Source organism: Pyxicephalus adspersus, chromosome 12, assembly GCF_032062135.1.
Source record: "Pyxicephalus adspersus chromosome 12, UCB_Pads_2.0, whole genome shotgun sequence".
NCBI classification, from domain to species: Eukaryota; Metazoa; Chordata; class Amphibia; order Anura; family Pyxicephalidae; genus Pyxicephalus; species Pyxicephalus adspersus.
This window is the reverse complement of record NC_092869.1, coordinates 9,508,632-9,531,206: the sequence shown is the minus strand read 5'-3', so window position 1 is coordinate 9,531,206 and position 22,575 is coordinate 9,508,632. Positions and strand designations below refer to the sequence as shown.

Here is a 22,575-nt window from a genome sequence, read left to right as displayed (position 1 = left end):
GGTGACCTCTTTCCCACTTTTTGCAGAATGCTGTCATACTTTAGGTTTTCTTTTTTCTAAACAGAATGTTATTAAGTGAAATCTTCCAAACAAGCACACAAGTTACCTTTGTTACTGTTTTCTGTTTTCTACTGCATTGGTTTGACCGCTGAACACAGATTTAGATTGTTACCAGTTGAAATCTAGTCCTTCCAGTGATTATTCTGATCATACAGAAGGTTAGCTACTTTAAGCACTCAATATTATTACTTTTGCCAGTATCAGACATCTTTTCTGCAGTGTTATTTCAACCTGCAGCATTGAGGCTTCCCAATTCCCTGGAGTACATAGACAAGCATTTTCCTAATATTCAATCAGGTACTTACCTACATGCCTCAAGGATTCAAGTTTGTACAGCAGTTTGATAGTCAATAAATGTCTGTCTAGACATTGTACGTATATGGCACCTCATTAATCACCTTTAATCCAGTTCAGTCTGAATTAGCCAAATGTTGTCCTTACCAGAGTGTGTATGAAAAAAGTTGATAATGTATGCTGAGCATACTATAAGATCTTCATATTGTAAATGGACATTTGAGATAATGTAGGAGGTCAGACTGCATATGATAGATTACTATGTTTATGTATTTGATGTTCTGAATGACAATGAAGGATAATGAAAGGCGTTCTCAATGATCTTGTCTAAGCATGAATATGCCAACCCATCTGTGCAACCAGCAGCTTTTCATTTCTTTATACCCTTGGCATCTAATGAAAGGCGTTCTCAATGATCTTGTCTAAGCATGAATATGCCAACCCATCTGTGCAACCAGCAGCTTTTCATTTCTTTATACCCTTGGCATCTATTTATTAAATAGCTGCGGATGATATGCGGTCAATACTTTTCATCTACTGATGCATGATAAGTAGTACAGTATATTTCCTCTTTATTGCTGCATACTGGGATAAACGAGTCTAGGGTGTCCTGTAAACATTTGTAAACAATTAGAAGTTCTGCATGATGCGTTGTTCTTGTCATGTAATTGGCAGACAATGCCTTGGGGTTTTATCCGAATTCTCAGATGCTGCTACTCCCATGCTCGATTTGTGCTTTATTACTGAATTACATTTTCTTTCCTTAGCCCCGTCCTGCCATTTTGTCTTTATAAACTTGTTTGTTTTTTGTCACTAAACTACGACAACATTAAAAGTCTGTGCTAGCTGATTATTTTCCAAAAATAAACAAACACAGCAAATAACCGTGCCATAACTGAATCTTCGGTACGTGTTTTTACTCCCAATCTCTGCATCTTTTCCGCAACGCTTCCAATTCTTCACTGGCTCCCCATCCCCTGATGCTCTGGGTGTCATAAACTCACCCCCCCTCCCTCCCTGCGCCCGTAAACTGCCTGTGCACAGATGCCGGGAGCTTTCAGGAGTCGGCTGCACAATTACAAATCTCCGAGTCCCTGTGTAACTGGTAAGAAACGTGAGAAGCATGGACAAAATGAGCACTGCAGAGCTTGTCTGCTTGACGGGACTTCATCATCACGCTTTCCATCTCTCTCTCCTTTGCGTTATTTCTATATAGGGATTCCTCCAATTGCTTTCTGTGCGGAACAGACGTTAGCTCAGCAGATGTGAGTGAAAATCACTTTGAAAGTCATTTTATAGAAGTTTTCCCTTCTTTAGTCAGGCGCAAAACTAATTATACAAAGGGTTCTTGTATTTTCTGACAAGACAAAGCTACGTTTTCTGTTCCGAGACATGTTTTGCAGCATAGTGATGTTTGAAGTCTTGGATGATGGCAATGATTACGGGTCATGGAATCAGCTGTATCTGATTTAATGACATTTAACAAGCTAGTAATAATGTTTACACATTCTCAACCACAATACTAACACTTTAACTATGCGTAGGGATCTATGTAACAGGTCTGGGGTAGAAGGTTTTGTTTGTTTGTTGTGCCTTGCTGAAACATTTGAAAACAATTGAAACCAACAGTCACTAATATCAAACTTTTTTGATTTCGTTTCTACTATGTTATGTGAATGAAAACCAGCAGAAACACCCTTCCATCCCCTATATCTAACACATGGAAGCACTTTGCACCAAGTCAAGCCAAATCACATTAATATAAAGCTTAGAAACTCAATTATATCTTCCAGTAATAGCAATGCATACTATCTTTCCCCACCTGATGGGGTACAATGAAAGGTATGCAGCTTTATTAAAAGAGAATATGATTTATTCAAAATAGAACTATAACCAAAATGCTTTACATAAAAGGGTAGTCAACTTTTTTGGGTTTAAAACCCTTTTAAAAACAAAAATGATGAAACCTCTCCCCTTCTGTCTTTACTGCTGCGGCAGTTAAGACAGAATAGGTGCGCAGAGTCTCCTGGGATATCTGCATCACGAATCCCAAGAGTCTTCTGTCTGCTTCTTGCACATACCTGAGAACATGCATGCGCAGAAGGGACTTTTACCTACATGGCAGCAGGCTACTTTACCCGGTCTCGCAGCTGTGCAGTGCGATGTTATGAATTTCTAATAATTGAGGTGTGCACAGAAGTATGTAAGAAATGACATGAGAAAAAAAATATCGAAATCAGAAGTACATATGTTATCCCTAAAACAGTTAGGCCGGGGGTGTCCAAACTTTTTGCAAAGAGAGCCAGATTTGGTGAGGTGAAAATGTGTGGGGGCAGACCATTCAGTACCTACTCATGGTTAGTGTGGGTGTGGTGTGCGCGGGTCCCGCACAGCACATGCCCACCAGGGTGACGTGAGGGTTTCCCTATGCACGAAGTCTGGTTCAAAACACGCTCTTGGAATAAGAGTGGGCGTGGTCTGTGCGGGTCCTGCATAGAACACAACCACTATAATGACATAGGGGATTCCCTGTGCACACATGGGGACTCCCATCCTGCCGAATATGCCCGACGAGTAGCGGGCCAATAATTGCATGCCAGTTGATCAGCTCTAATGAAATATAAAATAGTTTTTTGTACATATTTATTTTATAATGTAGTCCACAATTCTGGTGGGCCGCATAATATTGTTTTTATGAAAAAGACTGTGGGCCGGTGGAAATCTCAACACGGGCCACAATTGGCCCCCGGGCTAGACTTATAGAAAGATATAATAATACTTTTGATATGAAAGGTTAAAAAGCTACATATATACATACATGCAGTGATCTCATCCAGATATGCTGTCTATGAACTTCCAACTCCTCGCAGATATAGTGTGCTTACTAATTTTTTGGTTTGAAGTATTTATTTTCTTTCTTGATTTTATACATTTATTGCATTTCCTACCCTCCTTGGCAAGCCATCAAACATTTTCCACAATCCTCTTCATATCCTGTTTTATTTCTGTCTGCAGTTGTTAGAACTTGGTAGGGAGTTTTCAATGTTATACTTGAATGTAAACAATTTATTCTCTGTTCTACTACAGTTTTTCTATAATTTATTTTGAAAAGTGAGCAGGCCTGATATTTTTGGTATTTGTGATTGTCCTTAATCCTCTTATTATACCATAAAATATACTACAAGAAAAAGCTCCAAAAGCCAATGCTTCTGAAATGAAGCCTGAAATAAACCTTTATCACTTTACTGGCTCTAGTGTGTGTTTACCTGGATCTGCACCTGCACTATTAAACTTTTTTTCATGTTAAAGCAGATTAACTTCTGCTACCATGGAAACATCAATCAGTGAGACATTGCCTGCCACTACAGTGATGGTGCCCATGGGCACAGCTTTGGCCAGTGTACTCAATTAGCATGTTACTGCATTTGTGTGACATACAGGGCCAAAATGTTACATAGAGTTACAAATGACAATACAAGTTAGCCTTAATGCCTAAGTCATTAGAGAAGTATGTAATGGAAGGTGTCCTTTCGACGTTTGTCTAACAAGCTATGATGATATATTTAAGCTTTTTGAACTACTATACAGAGATACCACAATGGCTGATCTTCAAGTAAAGGTTCTAATATCAGACTGCAAGGAAATAGAAGAACTCTACAATCCTAGGCAATAGTCTTTGCAAAAGCTTTAATCATTAGGTCCTTTATTAAATAGGTTTGGTGATTGGAAAATGAACAGATCACTAACTGTTTATGTGTAGAATAAATAGCCTTATCCGAAAGTACATTTTATGGAATGTAATATTAATCTACTAGTAGTCATATAGATATGATAAGATGAAAACAATGCAATACGATCAAAATAATAATTCATTTGGCTCTATGAATGGGTGTGGTACTAAAGCTATTCCTCTATCTACGGAAAGAATTATTGTTGAATAGAGAAGGTGACTACTTTTATAGCAAGAAGTCCTAGCTGCCTCTGGAAGAGATTTTTCGAACAATCCAGAACCAAGAATCCTTGCAGTGTTGATGTTGCCTAAAAAGTCAAATGTGGTAGGGGTAGAGTTTCCATAATCTACATCAGCTATTCTCAAACAGGGTTCCTCCAGAAGATGCCAGGAGTTCCTTGTATTGTTGGTGACTGTCCTTTTTTCCAATGGTGTCTGCAAAATTTGGGGTCTAAACCCACAAGGATGACCACAGTGATCTTTTTACATATCTATATGGATTGAATTCAGACCAACAGGATAAATGGACATTATTAACAATAACCAATTAATGTGAGGGGTATAGTTCCAAATAATGGTATTTATCAGGAGTTCCCCACTACCTAAACCTTATTTTTAGGGTTTTTCAGGGGTAAAAAGGTTGGGAAATGCTAATATATATAGTCTTCATACATGGCAGTTAAAAGTGGAATGTTTACCAAATATCTTCACAATGTTAATGGCAGATCCTGTATGCAGCAAAAATATTTGGTGGCATCATTTAAAGTACTTTTATCTCAAACGCATCTACAGTTTAGAAAAAAAAAATAAATATTTAGAAAAAATATTTACCTTGACGACTAATGGCAGATCACAATAGGAATTGTTTAGGATGGATGGCTTTTGGGGATATGCCTGCACACCCAACACCCTGCACAGTTTATTTCTTTAAATAACACCACCAGCTACCAGTTGACTTTTGACACCAAGGAATGGGCTCACTCTTGCTCCGAACCTTTATTTTGAGGGACTATCACTATTTCATAACATCATACTTTGCCCCTTTTATTCCTTCTTGAATGCCCGTTTTAGCACTAAAAACACCCTTTCCCTACTTTTCTTTGTTCCTTTCCTTCAGAACCAAGTTTTATAAGACATCTTGGTCTTAGGTCCCATTGATTTAGGGGATGTAGAGACACACATATTACAAAGATTTGATATTATTATGGGGTAGTGTAAATGAAGAGGTAAGAAGTAGAGTTGGTCTTTAAAAATTGGAGAACGACAATCAAACTTTAAATCAATCCGTCACTCACTTGCCCTGTCTAAAAGCGACCTTTAGGATTCATGCTTATGAATATTCTGTGTAGCACATTTTTGATACACAACACTATAAAAATTATGCACGTTTTTGTTTCTGTTCATGTCCCTGCATTTTGTCAAGGAACATTTTTTGTTCATTATGCAAAGCAAAGGCCACAGATTCTAAAATGGGATTTTACTTGGAGTAGACCCATTAAAGCTAACGAAACAGCGTGATGCATGCATTTTATACAGTTACTGTTTATTGTATTTATACATATATTAAATGGGCATGGTAATGTGTATAAACACAAAAGCAAAGTGTGTTCTATAATTAAAAGCACACTATGCTGCAGCACACATTGTTGTGAGCCAGCCTCATAGAAATAAATGGGCTTTCTACTTGCAATTAAGTAAAATGAATGCATTATACTGCAGGAAAAACAATGTGTTGACAAGACATTATGCCAGTATCCATAGCAAACCTAGTGAGATGAACGTGTACAGGAAAGGTGAAAGGTGTAACCAATTACTAAACTTGGCCAGTAGGTAACGTCTTCGCAAATTATGGGTGATTTTAAAGCTGAATGGCAAGCTGTATCATTTAGCTGCACAAAAAAAATGTCAAGTCGCCAGACTGGATAGTTTTTACTAAATGGGCACAAATGGATTTATTGGCAGGTTCCATATATGCATCTTCAAAAGTGTATTTGTGACAGGAGTTTTGCTTAAAAGAAAAAAAGCAAGAGAAAATTAGCAGCACCAACCTCACCAATAAACCTTGTTCTATCTAAAAGATAGAGCTCTCAGTCTTCGTGTTTCCTTTTGCAGATCATGTATTTGCGCATCAGGGCAGTAGAGCGTATATTATCACTGGGAAGGTCATACAAGATCAAGGAGTTCTGTGCTGCTCAATTCAATAAAAAGGAAAAAAGCAGCATGAAACTAGGTAGTAGTATGTTAACTGTTAAAATAAATCTGTAAAAAGATCAAAAATATTTACCTGTACATCTAAGAATGCTAAAGGACTGACTGTTATGTCAGTAATTCTCGTTTCCAATCCTTTCGCAGTAGGACAACTTGATATATCATGCATCAGGCAAAGCAAGTAATGGCTTTATACCAATTGGTCTATTGACAGCTTTGAAAAGGGGTTTGGTACTACAGGTCTTTCATCTTCAAATTTTTGCAAACTCTTCTAAATTTAGGGTAGATTCAGATGGGTGAACTAAAATTATTATCCTTTGCACTGCATTGAACTCTGGTCAGCATGGTTACAATGGACAATTTTGAGGGCTTTATTAAGTTTAAGTTTAAAATATAAAATATTGGTATTTGAAATGGAGATTAAAAAGAATAGAAGTGTTTGTGATCCAAAACAGATTAGCTGCCCAGGGTAACAATGCTCTTTCCTAGGGTAACAGCGCTTCTCCACAATAGATGCAGTACAGTGAACATGATCATCCAAAGGCAAGAACTATATTACCTGCAAGATCAACAGATGTGAAAATAAATACCAAAAAAAAGCAAAAATTAGAAAATTATTTCAGCCACCTTATCTAAAAACGTGTACATTGCAATATATTACACTTTTGGTTTTAGGCTTAGAAACAATTTACATTTTCTGTTAGCACTCACCACTGTACAAGTGACTGGCCTCCACCCAGGTTCTCCTCTTCAAGTGGGGCAAATGAACACACAAGCACAGTGCCAAATTGAGTCTAGAGTTTATCTTAAGGTGAGGGATAGGGGCGCGTAACATCCCAGCAGCAACTTACTGGTCCAGAGAATGTTAGGACAACACAGCGCTTAATACCAAAGAACAATTTTCACTATCAACATTTCCAGGCTGGGACTAGAAGGCCTTTATAGTAGCTCCTCATGTCAGGGTAATCAAGCTTAGAAAAGCTCCGGGTCAGAGTCGGTAACCCTTTCTATGACAGGTCAATAAAAGCACTTGTGGGTCCCTGTGTTGCTCAAGGTTTCTAACATCTTTTTCCTCCTCTGAACTTGTCCATCAATAGTAAAGAGCTCCAGATTACAAGTGAAATTGGGAATCCTCTCTTGGTAGTCTAAAACTTGGCCCTTGCACAGCCAGCCATGACAAAGCCCCACAAATAATTTATTAACTCATGGTTGGAACTTACCAATGGTATTGTCTTTTTGTAAAAATTGAAATGTCCACCTCTTTGGGCACTAGTACCACAACTGTCAACAGGAAAAGCATTTGCTCTGGTGATAGGTCCTCCTCAGTACTATGGTCGGGCACACTACATAAAAATATAAGACACCCTTGACCAATTTAGTGACGTTAAGGTCTTAAACTTACTGGAAAGTTCTGGACTAAAATTAGCTCCAACTAAATGGACATTACAAGTTTAGAGGCTCTACATATCCCACATTTTTTTATATTTTAGGTTATTAGGGTGTATTATCTATTAGGTTATATTTTGCTGACTGTGTCCAGTGGCTAGATTTTCTATACTAGAAGCTCAACAGGAAATAAGAAGACATTTCCCAAAATTAGTATCATTCAGCTTTATAGATGGTTTTAGAAAAGTTGTGCCTTCATATTTAAATATGGTGAAAGTCAGTCAACTAACATAGAGAAGCCATGAATTCACCATTAAGAACCATCTGCTTTATTTTAAGTCATTATTTACTGGTAATTTGACTAGTCTGATATAGCTGGTTGAAATTGTAAGTTTAGTTCAGGTCTAAGCTGGGTTAAGATGTAAATGGTTGCTGAGTGATACATTATCATTGCGTTCTGCAATGCAGTACTAAATTAGTCAATTTTTGTTTAATTAAATTGACTGTTCCTTTTCCACAAATTAATCTAATTCTACTTACAAGATTAGTAAGGAAAAATACTGTGCCGTATTCATACTTTGTTTTCACCTTTGTCTTACACCTTTCACACCGAGAAAGTAAAAGTAGGAGGCAAAAGAATCCATTATATTAATGATATCACAGTTTAACATTGTTTAAATTAAATAATTTCCTTTCAGATTAAATGCTCATGCAACATTGCTAGACTGTGCGATGCCTGAAATACTATTTTTTTACTGAATATACCAGTATATTAAATGTTTAATTCAAATTTTGAAATCCATTTTATTTTACAAATTTGGATTATTACACAACTACAATTAGCTGTCCTTACAAAGGACTCTTGGCATTTCAAATGCTTGTATCTGAAGAAATAAGTAAAAAAATATGTTAACAACTGATTACAATTAGTGTAGAAGATAATATTATGGTATGTAATTTAGCAATAAATGCCCTTGATTTAAAATTGGCATCAACTAATATCACGTGTAATCATTAGTGTTTGCTAGTATACTATTTGGTTTGTGGATCCCCTTCTACTGTCCAAAAAATGTCTCTTTTAGGCAGATTTCAATTAAATCCTAGGATTCTCCAGAGGTCATTACAGATTTTTTTCTTGTCTGACTATACTTGCATAGTTCTTGCACTGATGTCAATTGTCACTGTCAAATATAAGGGGTACATTTACATTGACCACCTAATAATTCTGACCACTGGCGTAAGGGGGTACAGCTACTCTCTACTGACCACCAATCTTGATTTGAATGAGCACTACATTCTACGTCAGTGTAATGGGAAACTAATTTGAAAACCAAGGTAAATCAATCACAGAAGCTAAAGGGAGAATATCTACTGTTTAAAGTTCACTCTTCCCCAAGACAAAAAGCTCTTTTACATGACACAATGGGAAGCAGATCTAGAAGTAGAGTGAAGTAGTGAGGATTGGCAAGAGTTGGCTAACTCTATGTCAGCAGTCTTACTCAACACTTCACTCATAGAAGTCTTGCTACGGTGGTATATGGTGCCTGTCCAGATCCATAAACTAAGTTTAAATATTTCGCCATTATGCAGACAAATGGGCACCCTATATTATGCTTGGTGGAAATGTCCTAGAGTATAGAGATTTTAGATCCAAATCTATATACTCATCTATTTACACAAGTTAATGTTCCTAAACATGTAGCGAGTGCTCTATTGTCTAAACTAGAAGACTCACTACCTAGACAGTTCACTAGATTAGTCAAATACATTTTGTTAGCAGTTTGTATCACGATTGCCTGCTATTGGAAAATATCTACTATCCCACTTGACTTCACAAAACACAAACTTAATTAGATAATGACCAATGACAAACTGGCCTGCACCCTTCAGAGTAATCTGAAAACATTTTACAAGACCTGGGACCCCTGGATTGAATATAATACCCAGTACAAACCTTATGAGTGGAACCTTTCTTTGTTTTCTCCCCCTCCCACTGGGCCACATCCTACTTTTGCCCTAAATGTGGCACCCCTAAATGTTTAGAGCCCCCCTTTTTTTTGTTTTTTACCTTTTATCCTGAGAACTTGCCCCCAACAGGAACTGTCACAGTTCTCTAGAATTTTTTGAGGAGAACCCAGAAACAGTTGTTTGACACATAATTGTTTCACCAGACTTATCTATGTTATGCTTGTTATTCTTATACTATTTGATGATGGCTGTACGTGAAACATATGGCATGGTATGACCCTTGATTTATTTGTGGCACACAGTTACTTTGTATTTTTGTATGATGTGTCGCCATTGTTATGGGAGACCCTCACTTCCTTCATGGGTATGTTAAATTTTTATTGTAAAACCTTATTTGAAAAAACTTAATAAGATTCTTTTAAATATTGACAACCAAGGCAAGGGGCACTAATTGACCACCAGTAGAAAAGAAGTTGTGTAATGTTCTGAATGTCTTCTAGTGAAGAGAGTCTTATCTAATGTGAGATGTTTCTCTAAACACATCTTCAGGCCAAAAACAGTCTTTCTTCTTCGGACCCCACCTTCCCTTTAGCATCTTGTCTATGTACCCTGTTGGCTTTGTTTTCGAATGCATGGTGCAAGTAATCCGGTGCTACATATATGGCGGTGCCAGCTGGTTCCTGCAGGGACCTGCCAGTTAAGCAGATAATAGGAATTTCCTACATCAAGCAGGCACCGATGTGATTAACAGAACAAGGACCCCTGATGTCAATACCAGAATAATAACCTCATCTTCTAAAGAAAGTAGAAGACTCAGAACTGGAACCTTAGGTGACCACAGATTTAGATAGCTAAAATTTATTTTTTTTTTTTTTGCTAGCATTTTGTTCAACATACATTTGCCTTTTGTGCCAAAGATTTTAACTTGTAAAGTGAAAAAATACAACTTTACTACGCCTCTCCAGGCATTTTCTATCATATGTCATACAAAATTTGATAGATCTGACCTTGATGTTTTTAATTCCTAAATATAATGTCCAAGCAGCAACTCACTTGTATTAAATGTTGTGTCCTCCAGGTATTCTCTGGACCAAAGAACAAGCTGTGCCTGTTGGCTTTATCTGTGGTCCTGATCAAAGACCTATGTTTAATGTTCTTTTTAGTTAAACGTTTATCAAATTTTAATTTGTCAGCTGGTAAAATGTCAGAATGAGAGTATCTTTCAGAAGAAAATAATATAGCGGGCTATATAGAGGGCTTTTTATAGATGTATATGAGTTAGTTCATGGTGACCCAAACAGTTAATGTTCCTGAAAATACCAGGTGACACAGTACCGGGTGCAGTAATCCTTTTTTTGTCCTTTAGGGTTCTGTATAACGGAACCCTAAAGTTTGTAGACTCAGGTAACATATTGCACTCTATTCATCACATCTTGCTTCTGTTTGTGTGTTGCTATGTTCTGCTGACCTTTACAAACATTGTCAGCATCTCTTCTTTTTGCCTCTCCGCTGTGACCCATGTGCTTCCTAAATTATCCAACCTATTCCTCTCAACAGGTTCCTTCAGTCTTCAAACATGCAATCATATAGACTTTCCTATTTCTTGACTTTACCAGCTTTGATAAAAAAGGAATTAAAATCCAACCATGCCTGACAACACTCAGTATATTATGTAAATTAAATTCAGTCCTTAGGATGTGCTTCTAGTGAATAATACAGTACAAACATGTGAAAAGTACAGAATACATTTATTTTCCAATGATAAAGACAGTTGGTTAGAGCAAAGTATGACGGATTGCATCAGAGGCTCGGCATCAGAGGCTCGGTTATAAGAAGAAGGAATGCGAGCATCAATTTATTCCAAATAGCAAAACCTATGGTTACAAGTCTGATGTGTCTGATGTGTCTGCTGATCGCTAATTTTGATGATTGGCGGCATCGTCTTAGGAACCATCAGTAAGCCTAATCAGAAGATATTAGTAGCTTTTCTTTTATAGTGTTTACAAAAAAAACTGTTTATATTGCTGCCTTATAGGTTCATGCAAAGCTTCATAGGAACCTGGTGGTGTCAGGGTTGGGAAGGGATAATCTAAAACTGTCGGGACAAAATAGCACCTACACTCCAGGAAGTTTTGCATAATATGTTGGTGCTAAATAAATACTGTGTATTATTATTATTATTATTATTATTAATAATAATAATAATAATAATAATAATAATAATAATAAAAAATGTTATGGTGATAGAAAATAGAACAGCTTTATTCAATAAAACAGGAGAACAAATAGACAGGGAAAAGGGTTGAAAATTATGTTTTACCATTCTGTACTTATCCTATTTTCTTTATTACATCCAATCTGTAGCCTTCATTGGCAATCCCAATTGAAACTGTAATTTTTAAAGAAGCCTTTCTCCACCTTTTTACCATAGACGAACATTTGAAATAACTCTTAGGTATCCAGGAATACCTATATTATACCAACAGATCAAGGAACATTAATACAAGAATGTAGCATACTCAACGTATTTGACAAGGTTTTTTTTGTCAGGGATTCTTTGTACAATAATATTTCTTTCTGTAATGACAATGAAAAAAGACTAATAAACATGCCAAAAAGAAGTGTAGAACTTAGTATATTGCAGTGTTCCCTGGGGAAAACTTTAGTATATGGCAGTCACTGGGGAAATACCTACTAATGCTGATAGTCAATTGAGGCATGGCCGTCTACATTGGTGGACAATGTCTGCCCCCTTAAATTGGTGTACAGTGTCCATCCCTCTTACATTGGTGGACATTGTCCGCCCCCTTACATTGGTGGTCAGTGTCTGCCCCCTTACATTGGTGGACATTGTCTGCCTCTTACATTGGTGGACAGTGTCTGTCCCCTTAATTTTGTGTACAATGTCCATCCCTCTTACATTGGTGGACATTGTTTGACCCCTTACATTGGTGGACATTGTCTGACTCCTTACATTGGGGGACATTCTCTGACCCCTACATCGGTGGACAGTGTGTGTCCCCTTACATTGGTGGTATTAGTCTGACCCCTTACATTGGTGGACATTGTTTGACCCCTTACATTGGTGGACATTGTCTGACCCCTTACATTGGTGGACATTGTCTGACCCCTTACATTGGTGGACAGTGTCTGCCCCCTTACATTGGTGGTATTAGTCTGACCTCTTACATTGGTGGACAGTGAAATCCTACCCTATACATAAAAAGCCGGTGGAGACAGGTTATCTTAGATAATGGTCTTTGGAAGAAGATCCTTCTTACACTGGTAGTCCATAGTAGAAGACCCTGTTCTGTCAATAGTTACTGTTAGTCGGTGGGAATTTGCCTTTTAGATTGATGATCAATAAAAAGAAAACCTCATTAAAAATAGCTAAAAGATAATTGGTGTCAGTGGTTTCTTATCTGAAAGTCATTGCTCAATGAACATCTAGCTACTACTGGAGAAACTTCTGTTGAGAAAGGCTGTGATTGTGGCCTTTCTTCAACAAATATCAAAAAGTCACCTTTTCCTACTTCTGCTCCACGACCTCTGCTCAGCTAGCTAACTGTTAAATTTGCTATTGTATGTCCTTTATTTTAGTGACCTTTGTAACACTATCCTATAATAGTTTCTGTTTTGCTTATACAGCTATGACTTCTATCTACTTTCTAGTGATACATGATTCTCCCCCATACACCCTCTGTCAAAAAAGATTCTGCTTGGCATACTTGAAAAAATAGGACCCTTTCTAAGAAAACCACCAAAGTCCCAGCCTATCTTTTAGTAGCTTCCTCTTGTTCAGTGCTTAATAAAGGGGCAAGTTGCTCCAGAAAAAAAACTTTTTTTTTGCACTTGGTGGCTATTGTTTACTGTTTGCCTATATTTTGTCTTCTGTATATATCAATATATATGTATTGTGCTTATGGTATACTATTGTTGTATTAGTATATCTTTACCATTTGTATTTATTGTAAAGTGTTATCCTGTTGTAAAAATCTATAAATTGTTATACATGGCCTCCTAAATAGTATCTTTTGTGATGCATATTTGTATTTTAAATTTTTATTATATACGTTGGTAACTTGAGTGGTTGGAAACACCTTTTTTGGTAAACAGCACACTGTTTTTTTGCTGTTTTGAGTGTACGGCTGTATAGTAGTGTGCAAAGGAACATCCTAATTACTTTCTACCATTCTTTTTCTTTTTGCTCTTCTCATCTGTGCCAATCTTTTGACTCTCAATCAACATAAGAATAAAGGCTTTGGTGCTTTGCCTTGAATTCAGATCACAAATTAGGTTCTTTCCAGATTTCTGATCTGATATAAAAGTACTATCATTGCCTATCTATAATGAAAACAATTATACTGAGCAAAGTAACCAATAATTTAAATAATAAACTATATCTTTCCCAAGATATTGATCTTAACGAAAATATGCAAACACCACTCCCCACGCAAAATACAATGTTATATATTTGTACAAATAGCAGCCACTGAAAGGTTTATGTACCGTATATATATATGAAGAAATGATTGCATTCAAATATTCTCTATTAATATTACAATTCACAAGATTTATTCATCTTCTAATAATACTTACCAGTTACTTTATTAAGTACACTTAACTAGTACTAGGTTGGATCCCCTTGTACCGTGCTGAGAATATACTTTCTAAATTTTTGTCCATATTTACATAATCCATTTTGACATAACAGCATCACACATATATTGTCGATTACCAGCTGCACATCCATTATGCGAATAGTACAACAGATAAGAAAAGGAAGTAACATAAAACATAAAACACAAAATCTTGACTATTAGTGGGTATTAGAGATTACTTAATTACAAATTAAATGTAGAAGCCTTTTAATTCATTACAGCGCTGGAGATTGCTGTGAAAATATTATCTGCTACACCTGTATACTATATGCCATTCATTGCTTTTTTAATAATAAAATATTAGACATGCAACAAGATTGTATTCATGAATGAAAATGGGTTGTAAATGTGTGTTTTTTGGGATGAATTTCCACCCAAAGTCAGTCTATTGCCAGAATCTCTTTACTAAAGTTCACATGATTTTTCCTGGACAAGCTATCGACCAAAAACTGCAGATTTATTAAGTCTGTGAGTAGGTATAGAAATTTAAATTAATTTGATCAGACTGTTTTCTAGGCAGAATATGATATTGATTTGCCAGTCTCCAGATTGAAAAGAAATGAGCTGGATTTTTGTTTTCAATTTAAATTTTTTTTGTAATCACATATATGCTTTAAAACTTAAGAGCACATCCAATGCAGCCTAATGTTTTTAAAATGCTTTTTTCAAAAGTATTAGGTAAAAAAAACGGTTGTCAAAAATCTAATACATTTCATCTATACATTTATTAACTGTCCTCTGTTTGACACCATCAAGCTTCATAGCTCACTGCTGTACTTAAGTACATGTTGATAACATATAGTTTTTTGGTTCTAAACTCTTTAAGGCATATAAAAATTTCTTTTACATCCATTAGTCTTCACTTACATGGACTAAGCTCTTGAATCTCCACCTAAACCCAGGTTGCGGTCTATTAAAACCTGTCAGATATAAGGCCAGGGGGTCATGATCTGACCACGGAGTAGACAGAATACGTGCTCCCAGCAAATTGGGGAGCATAGAGGACTGTATGAAGCCATGATCTATGCGTGAGTACTGATTATGCGCTGCTGAGAAATAGGTATAGTCCCTGACCGAAGGATTCATCTCCCTCCAACCATCTACTAAATTATATTTTCTCAATAAAAGAGAGAGGTTGTGGCTTTTTTTGGGGGGATCCCTATATCTGCTTAATTTAGATTTGTCTAAAATATGATCCAGAGCCAGATTGGAGTCCCCCAGCAAAAGCAAAGAACCTCTTACTTTGGGCCAAATCTCATCTAAAAGAGCATGAAAAAATGCCATTTGACCCTCATTGGGTGCATAATAAGAAACAACAGTGATCACATGCACCCCAACATGCCCAATCACCGTGTAGGACATATGAGAAAATAGAGAACAAAAAAGTATTAAATTTCAGAAAAGAGAAAAAAAAATTAAAAAAAAGGGGGGCCAAGATACAACTGGACAGCTTTCAAAAAGAAAGGGTCGATATCAGGACAACACTGACTGTACATCAGGTGGAACAAGTAACTCCAGGAGCATGTATCAAGTGAAAACAGGAATGTGTAACACAGGAATGTGTCCAGCTCAAACATTCAAGGTATTTTCCAGATATGTTTCCCCGCAGCCTTGGTTTTATTCCACAACGGGTATAAGGACGTGGACACCTCTTTGTCGGAAGCAGGCTGTACCTCTGTTGTTTGGATTAAATCCAGATCTCTGAGAAGTTGTTCCCCCTCCTCAAAAGACGAGAATGAAAAAGTTTTCCCCTGTAGTTGAAAAAGCAATTTCAAAGGAAAGGCCCATCTATATTTGATCTTGTGATCAATCAAAATTTGCAATAAAGGCTAGAAGCAGTTAGCTGAATGGTTAAAGATAAAAACCTCCGTTATGTTTTCATGGAAGTCTTTGTCCCTGCTGTGTATATATATTGCATACTATGCCATCTACATATAGATGAAATGACTATACCATTTTTTAAAAGGTATAAGAAACAGCAAAGCATAAAATGCAAAACAATGAAAACATTCTATTTCTTACAGAGCCATCGGGGAATGATTTGATTTGCAATTTCTCTTTTGCCAAATCTTTTTTTTTCTCTAAGTAGTGACAGAGAACAAGAAAGAGACAAAGCATACAATGGGAAATAATATACTGCCCATTTAGTGTTTCTTATATATAATTATACCTATGTGAACGTAGTTCATGGAGCAGTTAAGCACATGATTTGTGTGGTATGCACCCTGCTCATTTCACAAAGCTCACACTAACTAAGCCATCACAATAGTAATAGAGTCAGGAGTATGTATGGGAAGAAATACACCTCTTTGACTGTTGCAGCTTCAAAGATTTCACCACCACGTCCTCATGCAGCAATTCTCACACTCTGCTTGAGACTAGAAATTACACCTGACAGGCTGATTGTTATGGATAGATGAAGCCAAAACGCTAGTGAAAGGAGAAGGATCAATGCTGTTGCCTCTCCAGAAAGGTAATTAGGGAGACTACCTCATTAGTTTCCCAAGGCTGTGCTCTGTATAAAGGCTGTCCATTTAGATTCTTTTTCTAGATAAGAAAGTGCTTGGGTATCATTTCCTTGTGTCATACAATGTTAAGTTCCTTACATCACATGAAGGATGTTTGGCATTTGGGGAGTTGTTTGTACCCATGCAGCTAATGCTTCTAGAATGATAATAGCGAAGGCATTTGGAAATGACTTTGTTTTTTTTTTTCTTAACACAGGAAGTCGTGCCTTAAAACTGCAAACCTTTATGCCATGAAGGTTATCAGCAAATGCCACATCTAAAAATGTCTGCAGGAGAGGTAAGAAACATGTCATGGGATATGATAATGTCACATTGTCACATGTCATTTATGGTATTATGGCAGCTGGGTGAAAATAAACACTGGAGAAAAACAAAATGAATTGGCATATAGCAACCAATTGCACTGGTCAACGAACATTTTCTTGCCAAACAGATTAAAGTCATTTTAAATTATGTTTGATGCACAGATTCCAAATATGGTATTGGTTTTGCTAGATTGGCTCCAGTTTTTGAAATAATGACCTCAATAATAACCTCATAGAAAACTAATCAAACATGAAAATTAAGCAAAATTAAACTAGATATGCCTATGTATACAGATTACATTTTTGAAATACGTAATGTCAATATCCTATTTATTCAGTATATTTACAGAACCAATCACAAAGAAGTCATTGAACACTTGTTTCCTTTTATGCTTGATGATCGGGACAATCATGTTGAAGGCTCCAGCAGTAGTCTGCCATCAAGTGTCTATGCCATCTGCCCTGATACCTTTCTTCCATCACCTTTATATCTTGATGGAACCTCTCCCCTTGTTCCTCACTGAAATCACCAAGGTTTTCTGGAAATTTTTGCAAATGGCTATGGAGATAGTGTACCTTTATGCTCATAGTAACACCCAAATTTTACTCACCGCCTCTGTAATATCCTTAACCGATTCAGGGAGGCCTCGAATCCTGAAGTTATTTCTGCGGGATCTATTCTCCATATCATCCAGTTTAAGCTGCATGGTCTCAAGATGATCATGAAGGATCTGTATCTCTTTAGAATTCTGATTAACACAAGTCACCGTCTCATCCACTTTTTTCTCAAACATATCAATTCTGGCACCCAGTGATTGTAAATCCTGCCGTACACCCGAGGTAATTTTCTCGGTAGCTTTCGCTAGCTCGGACTGCAGAAGACCAGCCAGATTCAAATAAAGCCGATTTTCTGCTTCTGGAAGCAGAGAGAGGGGAGGACATACTGGAGGGTCCTGGCTTAAAGCTGAAAATCTGGAACCATGATCAAACTGGTTGAGGCTATGATCAGGTGACACAGAATCCTCTCCCTGCGAACTAAAAGGACAGGGAGCCACAGGAGAGTGTCCTGGAGAGGGGGGTGAAGCAGCCATCTGAGGGCTGGGGGAATCCAGCATGTCAGCATTATCTGCTGAAGCACTCTGGGGCATGGATCTCTCTCCCCCCTTATCCCCTCTTATCCCACATGTACCTGAAGGGGAGCCGCTTGCTCCCTTCATCTCCCCTGGGGCCTCACAGCCTCGTGGGTCCGGAGCGGTCGCCATCTTGGGGGCTGGGCGCACTGGCTGAGACCGGGAAACCCGGTCTTTTGCTTTGTTTCCGGCTCTCCGCATCACCGCCAAGTGAGGAGCCGGGTGAGAAGAGAAAGAGGCTTCCTGCAGGGGACGTGGCTGCCGAGTCCGTCTGTTGCAGGGAGCCTTACTAGGGACCAGGGAGCGCCGAGCCGATCAGTGAGCAGCCAGCTCCGTCGGGCGGCGCATGCGCACTCCAACTTGTGAAATTTGAATCACTTATCACCCTCCTTGTTCAGAGCTCTAACAAATTGTTTCCTTAATCCCAACTTTATGTGTAGTGGAGGGAGAATATTTTTTTCTTTGTCAACCATTGGCTCGTTAATGATGATCGCTGCACCTTTTTTCATGTTTTCCCTTGGAGGCCATGTCACTTTTTTCCAGTGATCCTGCATTGGTCTACTATCCCACAAGCAGATGAAACATGGGTACTTGGTGTATACACTTTGCTGTCCAAGCAGGAAGTTCACTATTTTTAAACCAACACATATGGACCATTGGTATTCATGATAGCAAAGCTTTTGTAAGACCATTTTGATATTTTTGAATTCTTCTTTAAGTTTTGTTGAGTGACCAATTGGAATTGATGCATAGCAGTTGCCATTATGCAGTAAAACTAATTTCAAACATCGAGTGGAACTGTATGAAAAGCCGCCAGTCTTCTGCTTGGTATTCTGGTACTCCCTATGGGCTAGTAGTCCAGGGATGTTACAACATTACAAAAAGTCTCCATCTTCACTGAAATATGGTAAGAGTGTCACCTCCCTTGTCCTATAACCCGTTATTTTAACTTCTGGTCTCAGACAGTTCTTTTCTTTTAGCCTGGATGCTAAAAGTTCAGATGCTTGTTTTGACAGACTTAGGTCACGTATTAAATCATTGAGCTCTTCTTGGGAGAACTGCCAGATTGAAAAAACACTTCCTTCATATTCACTTCCACTGCTAACTCCTGGATTACACTCCAAACCTTGTATATTCTCCATGTCGGTTACAGGAATATTGGGGAGTGTACTGAACAATGGTATGGGAACATCAGCACCATGCGGCACAGATTGTCTTGCTAATTTCAAATCAGGGTACTCCTACTTGTTTTTCTTGTAATGATTGAAACCTTTTTCATTCACAGCACCAAAATAACAATCATTATGTTGATTTTTGGGCTTTCGTCATACCATAAAAACACCAAATTTTAAACTTTTCAGTTTTCCATTTTTACACTGACGTAGACACTTTACACAAGTTTTGCATACCATATGGGGAGCCCAATACTTATCTTGGTCCCCCAGTTTAATACAAAAATATGCAAGATATGCTTGTTTCACAAATTCTGTAATTTTTCTTCTGTTTTTGCTGAGAATATTCACCACATATGTAGCAAAATACATTAGGGTCATTTAAACAACTTCTTCTTGAAGAACTCCAATTTCTGTAAAAAAAAAAATAAAACGTATGAATAAAAAGAAGGCAAAAGAAAGTTTATTGAAAATAATGCTACATTTAATATATAAAATGCAAAACATCGGTGTAAATAAAGATTTATAATATGCTGTGTTAACATTTGTTGTTGGTAAAGTCATCTATTCCGATTTCTGTATCACAAGAACTAGAGCCAATTCAATGAAACTGATGTCATTTCTGGATTCAAATATATTGAAAAATCCCTGGCAAGTGAAAAAATGGAATTGTCTGGAAAAGCAACCAGAAACTTGTGACACTATAACCTTTTCCTGCATTGCGGTGCACTAAGGGGGATCTGAAGTGGTAAATGCATGAGGTCCACAAACGTTTCAGATAAAGTATCATTTCCCTGTCCATCGGTTGAACATGCTGTTCTGTTTAAATAAAACCCATAGTTCAGTAAAGGTCAGTAGGAGTAAATTAAAAACGGCCCTGCAGTGAGAGTAAATAATGTCCTGGCATTATGGGGCAGTAGGAGCTGGGACCTGGCCTCTACAGATAGGTACCCCTCTGATCCACATTGACAGTTGTAAACAAAAGTGATAGAATCTCCTGTCTGCCTAAAATAAATTTGGAGGTAGTGGGACTTAGACAGGAAGTGGGACTTCTGATGGCAAGGGGGAGGGCATTGGCGGTCCATCACTGTGTAGGCTGAAGCCCTTCTTGAATAGGAAGATTACCACCCTTGAGCACCATAAGCTACATATACTTTCCAACCTTCTGGAGTAGTGGACTGAACTTCTTAGTGTATTTCCCATTTTGTGCTGCTTAAAGCGAACCTATCACCACAATTTCCACTTTATATATAAGGGTAGATAACTCTTCTGTATAAAGGAAAATGTGTTTTGTTTTATTTTTTTTTAAATTAAAGAGTGAATTGGAGCACAGAGCCTCGTGGGATACGCATGTATTTTCTGTGCATGCCCGAGATCAGAAGGGACTTTTTTGTCATTAAATAAAGAAAAATGCCAAGCTCACGCATGCGCAATGAGATCCACACTTTTTTTTTTTACAAATACAGCGGCATACGTCATTCGATCTCGCGCCTGCACAGTGTGAGTTTGAGTGACGTATGTAGAAGTAGGAAGAAGACAGACGAAGATGGCAGCGCGCGGTGCTTCCTCCACACCGGGACAAGGCACAAAACTGGGACGACGCATGACTGTATGAAAGACGGAAATGAAGGTGATTGTCATTTTTTTTTATTTTCATTTAAGTTATTAATACAGTTATCTTTGATTGTATAACCAGTAACTTGTTATCTCAAACTTTGTACTAAAGCTATGTATACATGACTGTTACTAGAAACAATCTTTTGTGGTCATTTCAAACAATATTTAGAACAAATGATTGCTAAATACAGATTGCGGTTTGGTTCCATGGAGAGGAGGGGAAAGTGAGCAGGAGGCATTCATCAGTGTCCTTTTTTCATAGAAAAGGATAATGGTTATCCCTGGTTGGTCATTTGAGATCTGGCATTGCGATTGCTAAACTACTTTGGGGGACCACTGTAAACTAGCTAGATTTTTATCTAAGATGATCTGACATCACAATCAATCAACTATGTCAACAATTATTTAGTGTGTGTGTGTTTGTGTGCATAGCTTATTACATTATTTGTTTGAGAGACATAAATTTGATTTAGGATAAAGGTCTGTTGATGTCTCGATATTGAATTCTTGTTCTTAATTTACATCATTTAAGTATACATTGACTTCCTATTGGAATACCGATTAATCCAAGCTCATTTACATTGCTGGTATGTGGTTGTATGGGAGTTTCCTTAGTCCGTAGGAGCCAAATGGGTTAATCTCCTTACTGCATAATGCATACCATTAGCAGTGGCTGAATTATTATTTCTAGAGTCCACTTAATTAGTCAATTCATTTGTATGGGTTATAGAAAACATTTTCATGTGATAGAGGTAGGATACTCTGGAGGAAATAAAGAGGTAACGTCTTGAGCTCTCATTCCTGTTTAAAAATTTAAAGCAAGATTGACCTGTGAGAGATTACTTGTGGTTGGACAGCTTAATTGTTTCAGTCCAGATAATGAGACTAAACACCCTTCCTTATAATAAGCAGCTTGGGAAATGTGAATATAAATGAATAGCGACAGGTTTGGCAGCTTTCTTGATGGGCGTCCCACAACTCTATTGTTTGTTTCTGCATTTACATAATATTGCAGTAACCTTACAGTATCTGCAAGTTATAAATAAGATGTGGAATACAGCTGCTTTAGACAGGTAAGTAGTCTTTATTTTAAAAGAAAAGTAAGGCAAAATGTGGTTCTCAGTGGACTGTTTCTATACAATAGACAAATGTAACTGGGATATCCAAACACACGTCTGATAGGGAAGTTTGGACCAAGAACCTGCTACACCATATTGTTTTAATTACATGAATGTATTGCTTGTAGAGGAATAAAGAGGCATTAAAAATGAAATTTTATACTTTGTAATTTACATGATCATCATAATTATGTGTAAGGTAAGCATCCAGCCCAAGTGTATAAAATAATTCTAATGCAGATTGTCTAGTTGGCCATTCTTCCTGAAATAAAATATATTAGGGACAGTAATACAGTGGAGAATGCTTGTGGAGTCAGCCATGCATTGGGAAATTCCTGTTGGGACAGACATGTAGTGAAAAGTGTGTGAGGGTCCAGCCATGCTGTGAAGAATATGCG

At 37.5% G+C, this 22,575-nt stretch overlaps 1 long non-coding RNA gene across 2 annotated transcripts in view; it reads left to right on the top strand.

Moving 5' to 3' along the window:
- Positions 1-1,403: 1,403 nt before the first annotated feature.
- Positions 1,404-22,575, top strand: part of LOC140341983 (uncharacterized) — a 92,733-nt gene continuing 71,561 nt past the window's right edge. Inside the window, exons 1-2 of one of the 2 annotated variants that reach the window (XR_011922967.1) lie at positions 1,404-1,459; positions 17,032-17,112. This is a non-coding gene — a long non-coding RNA (uncharacterized lncRNA). Of the gene's footprint in view, positions 1,460-1,492; positions 1,620-17,031; positions 17,113-22,575 lie in introns of those variants that run through there. The other variant, XR_011922966.1, reaches the window with a different exon arrangement.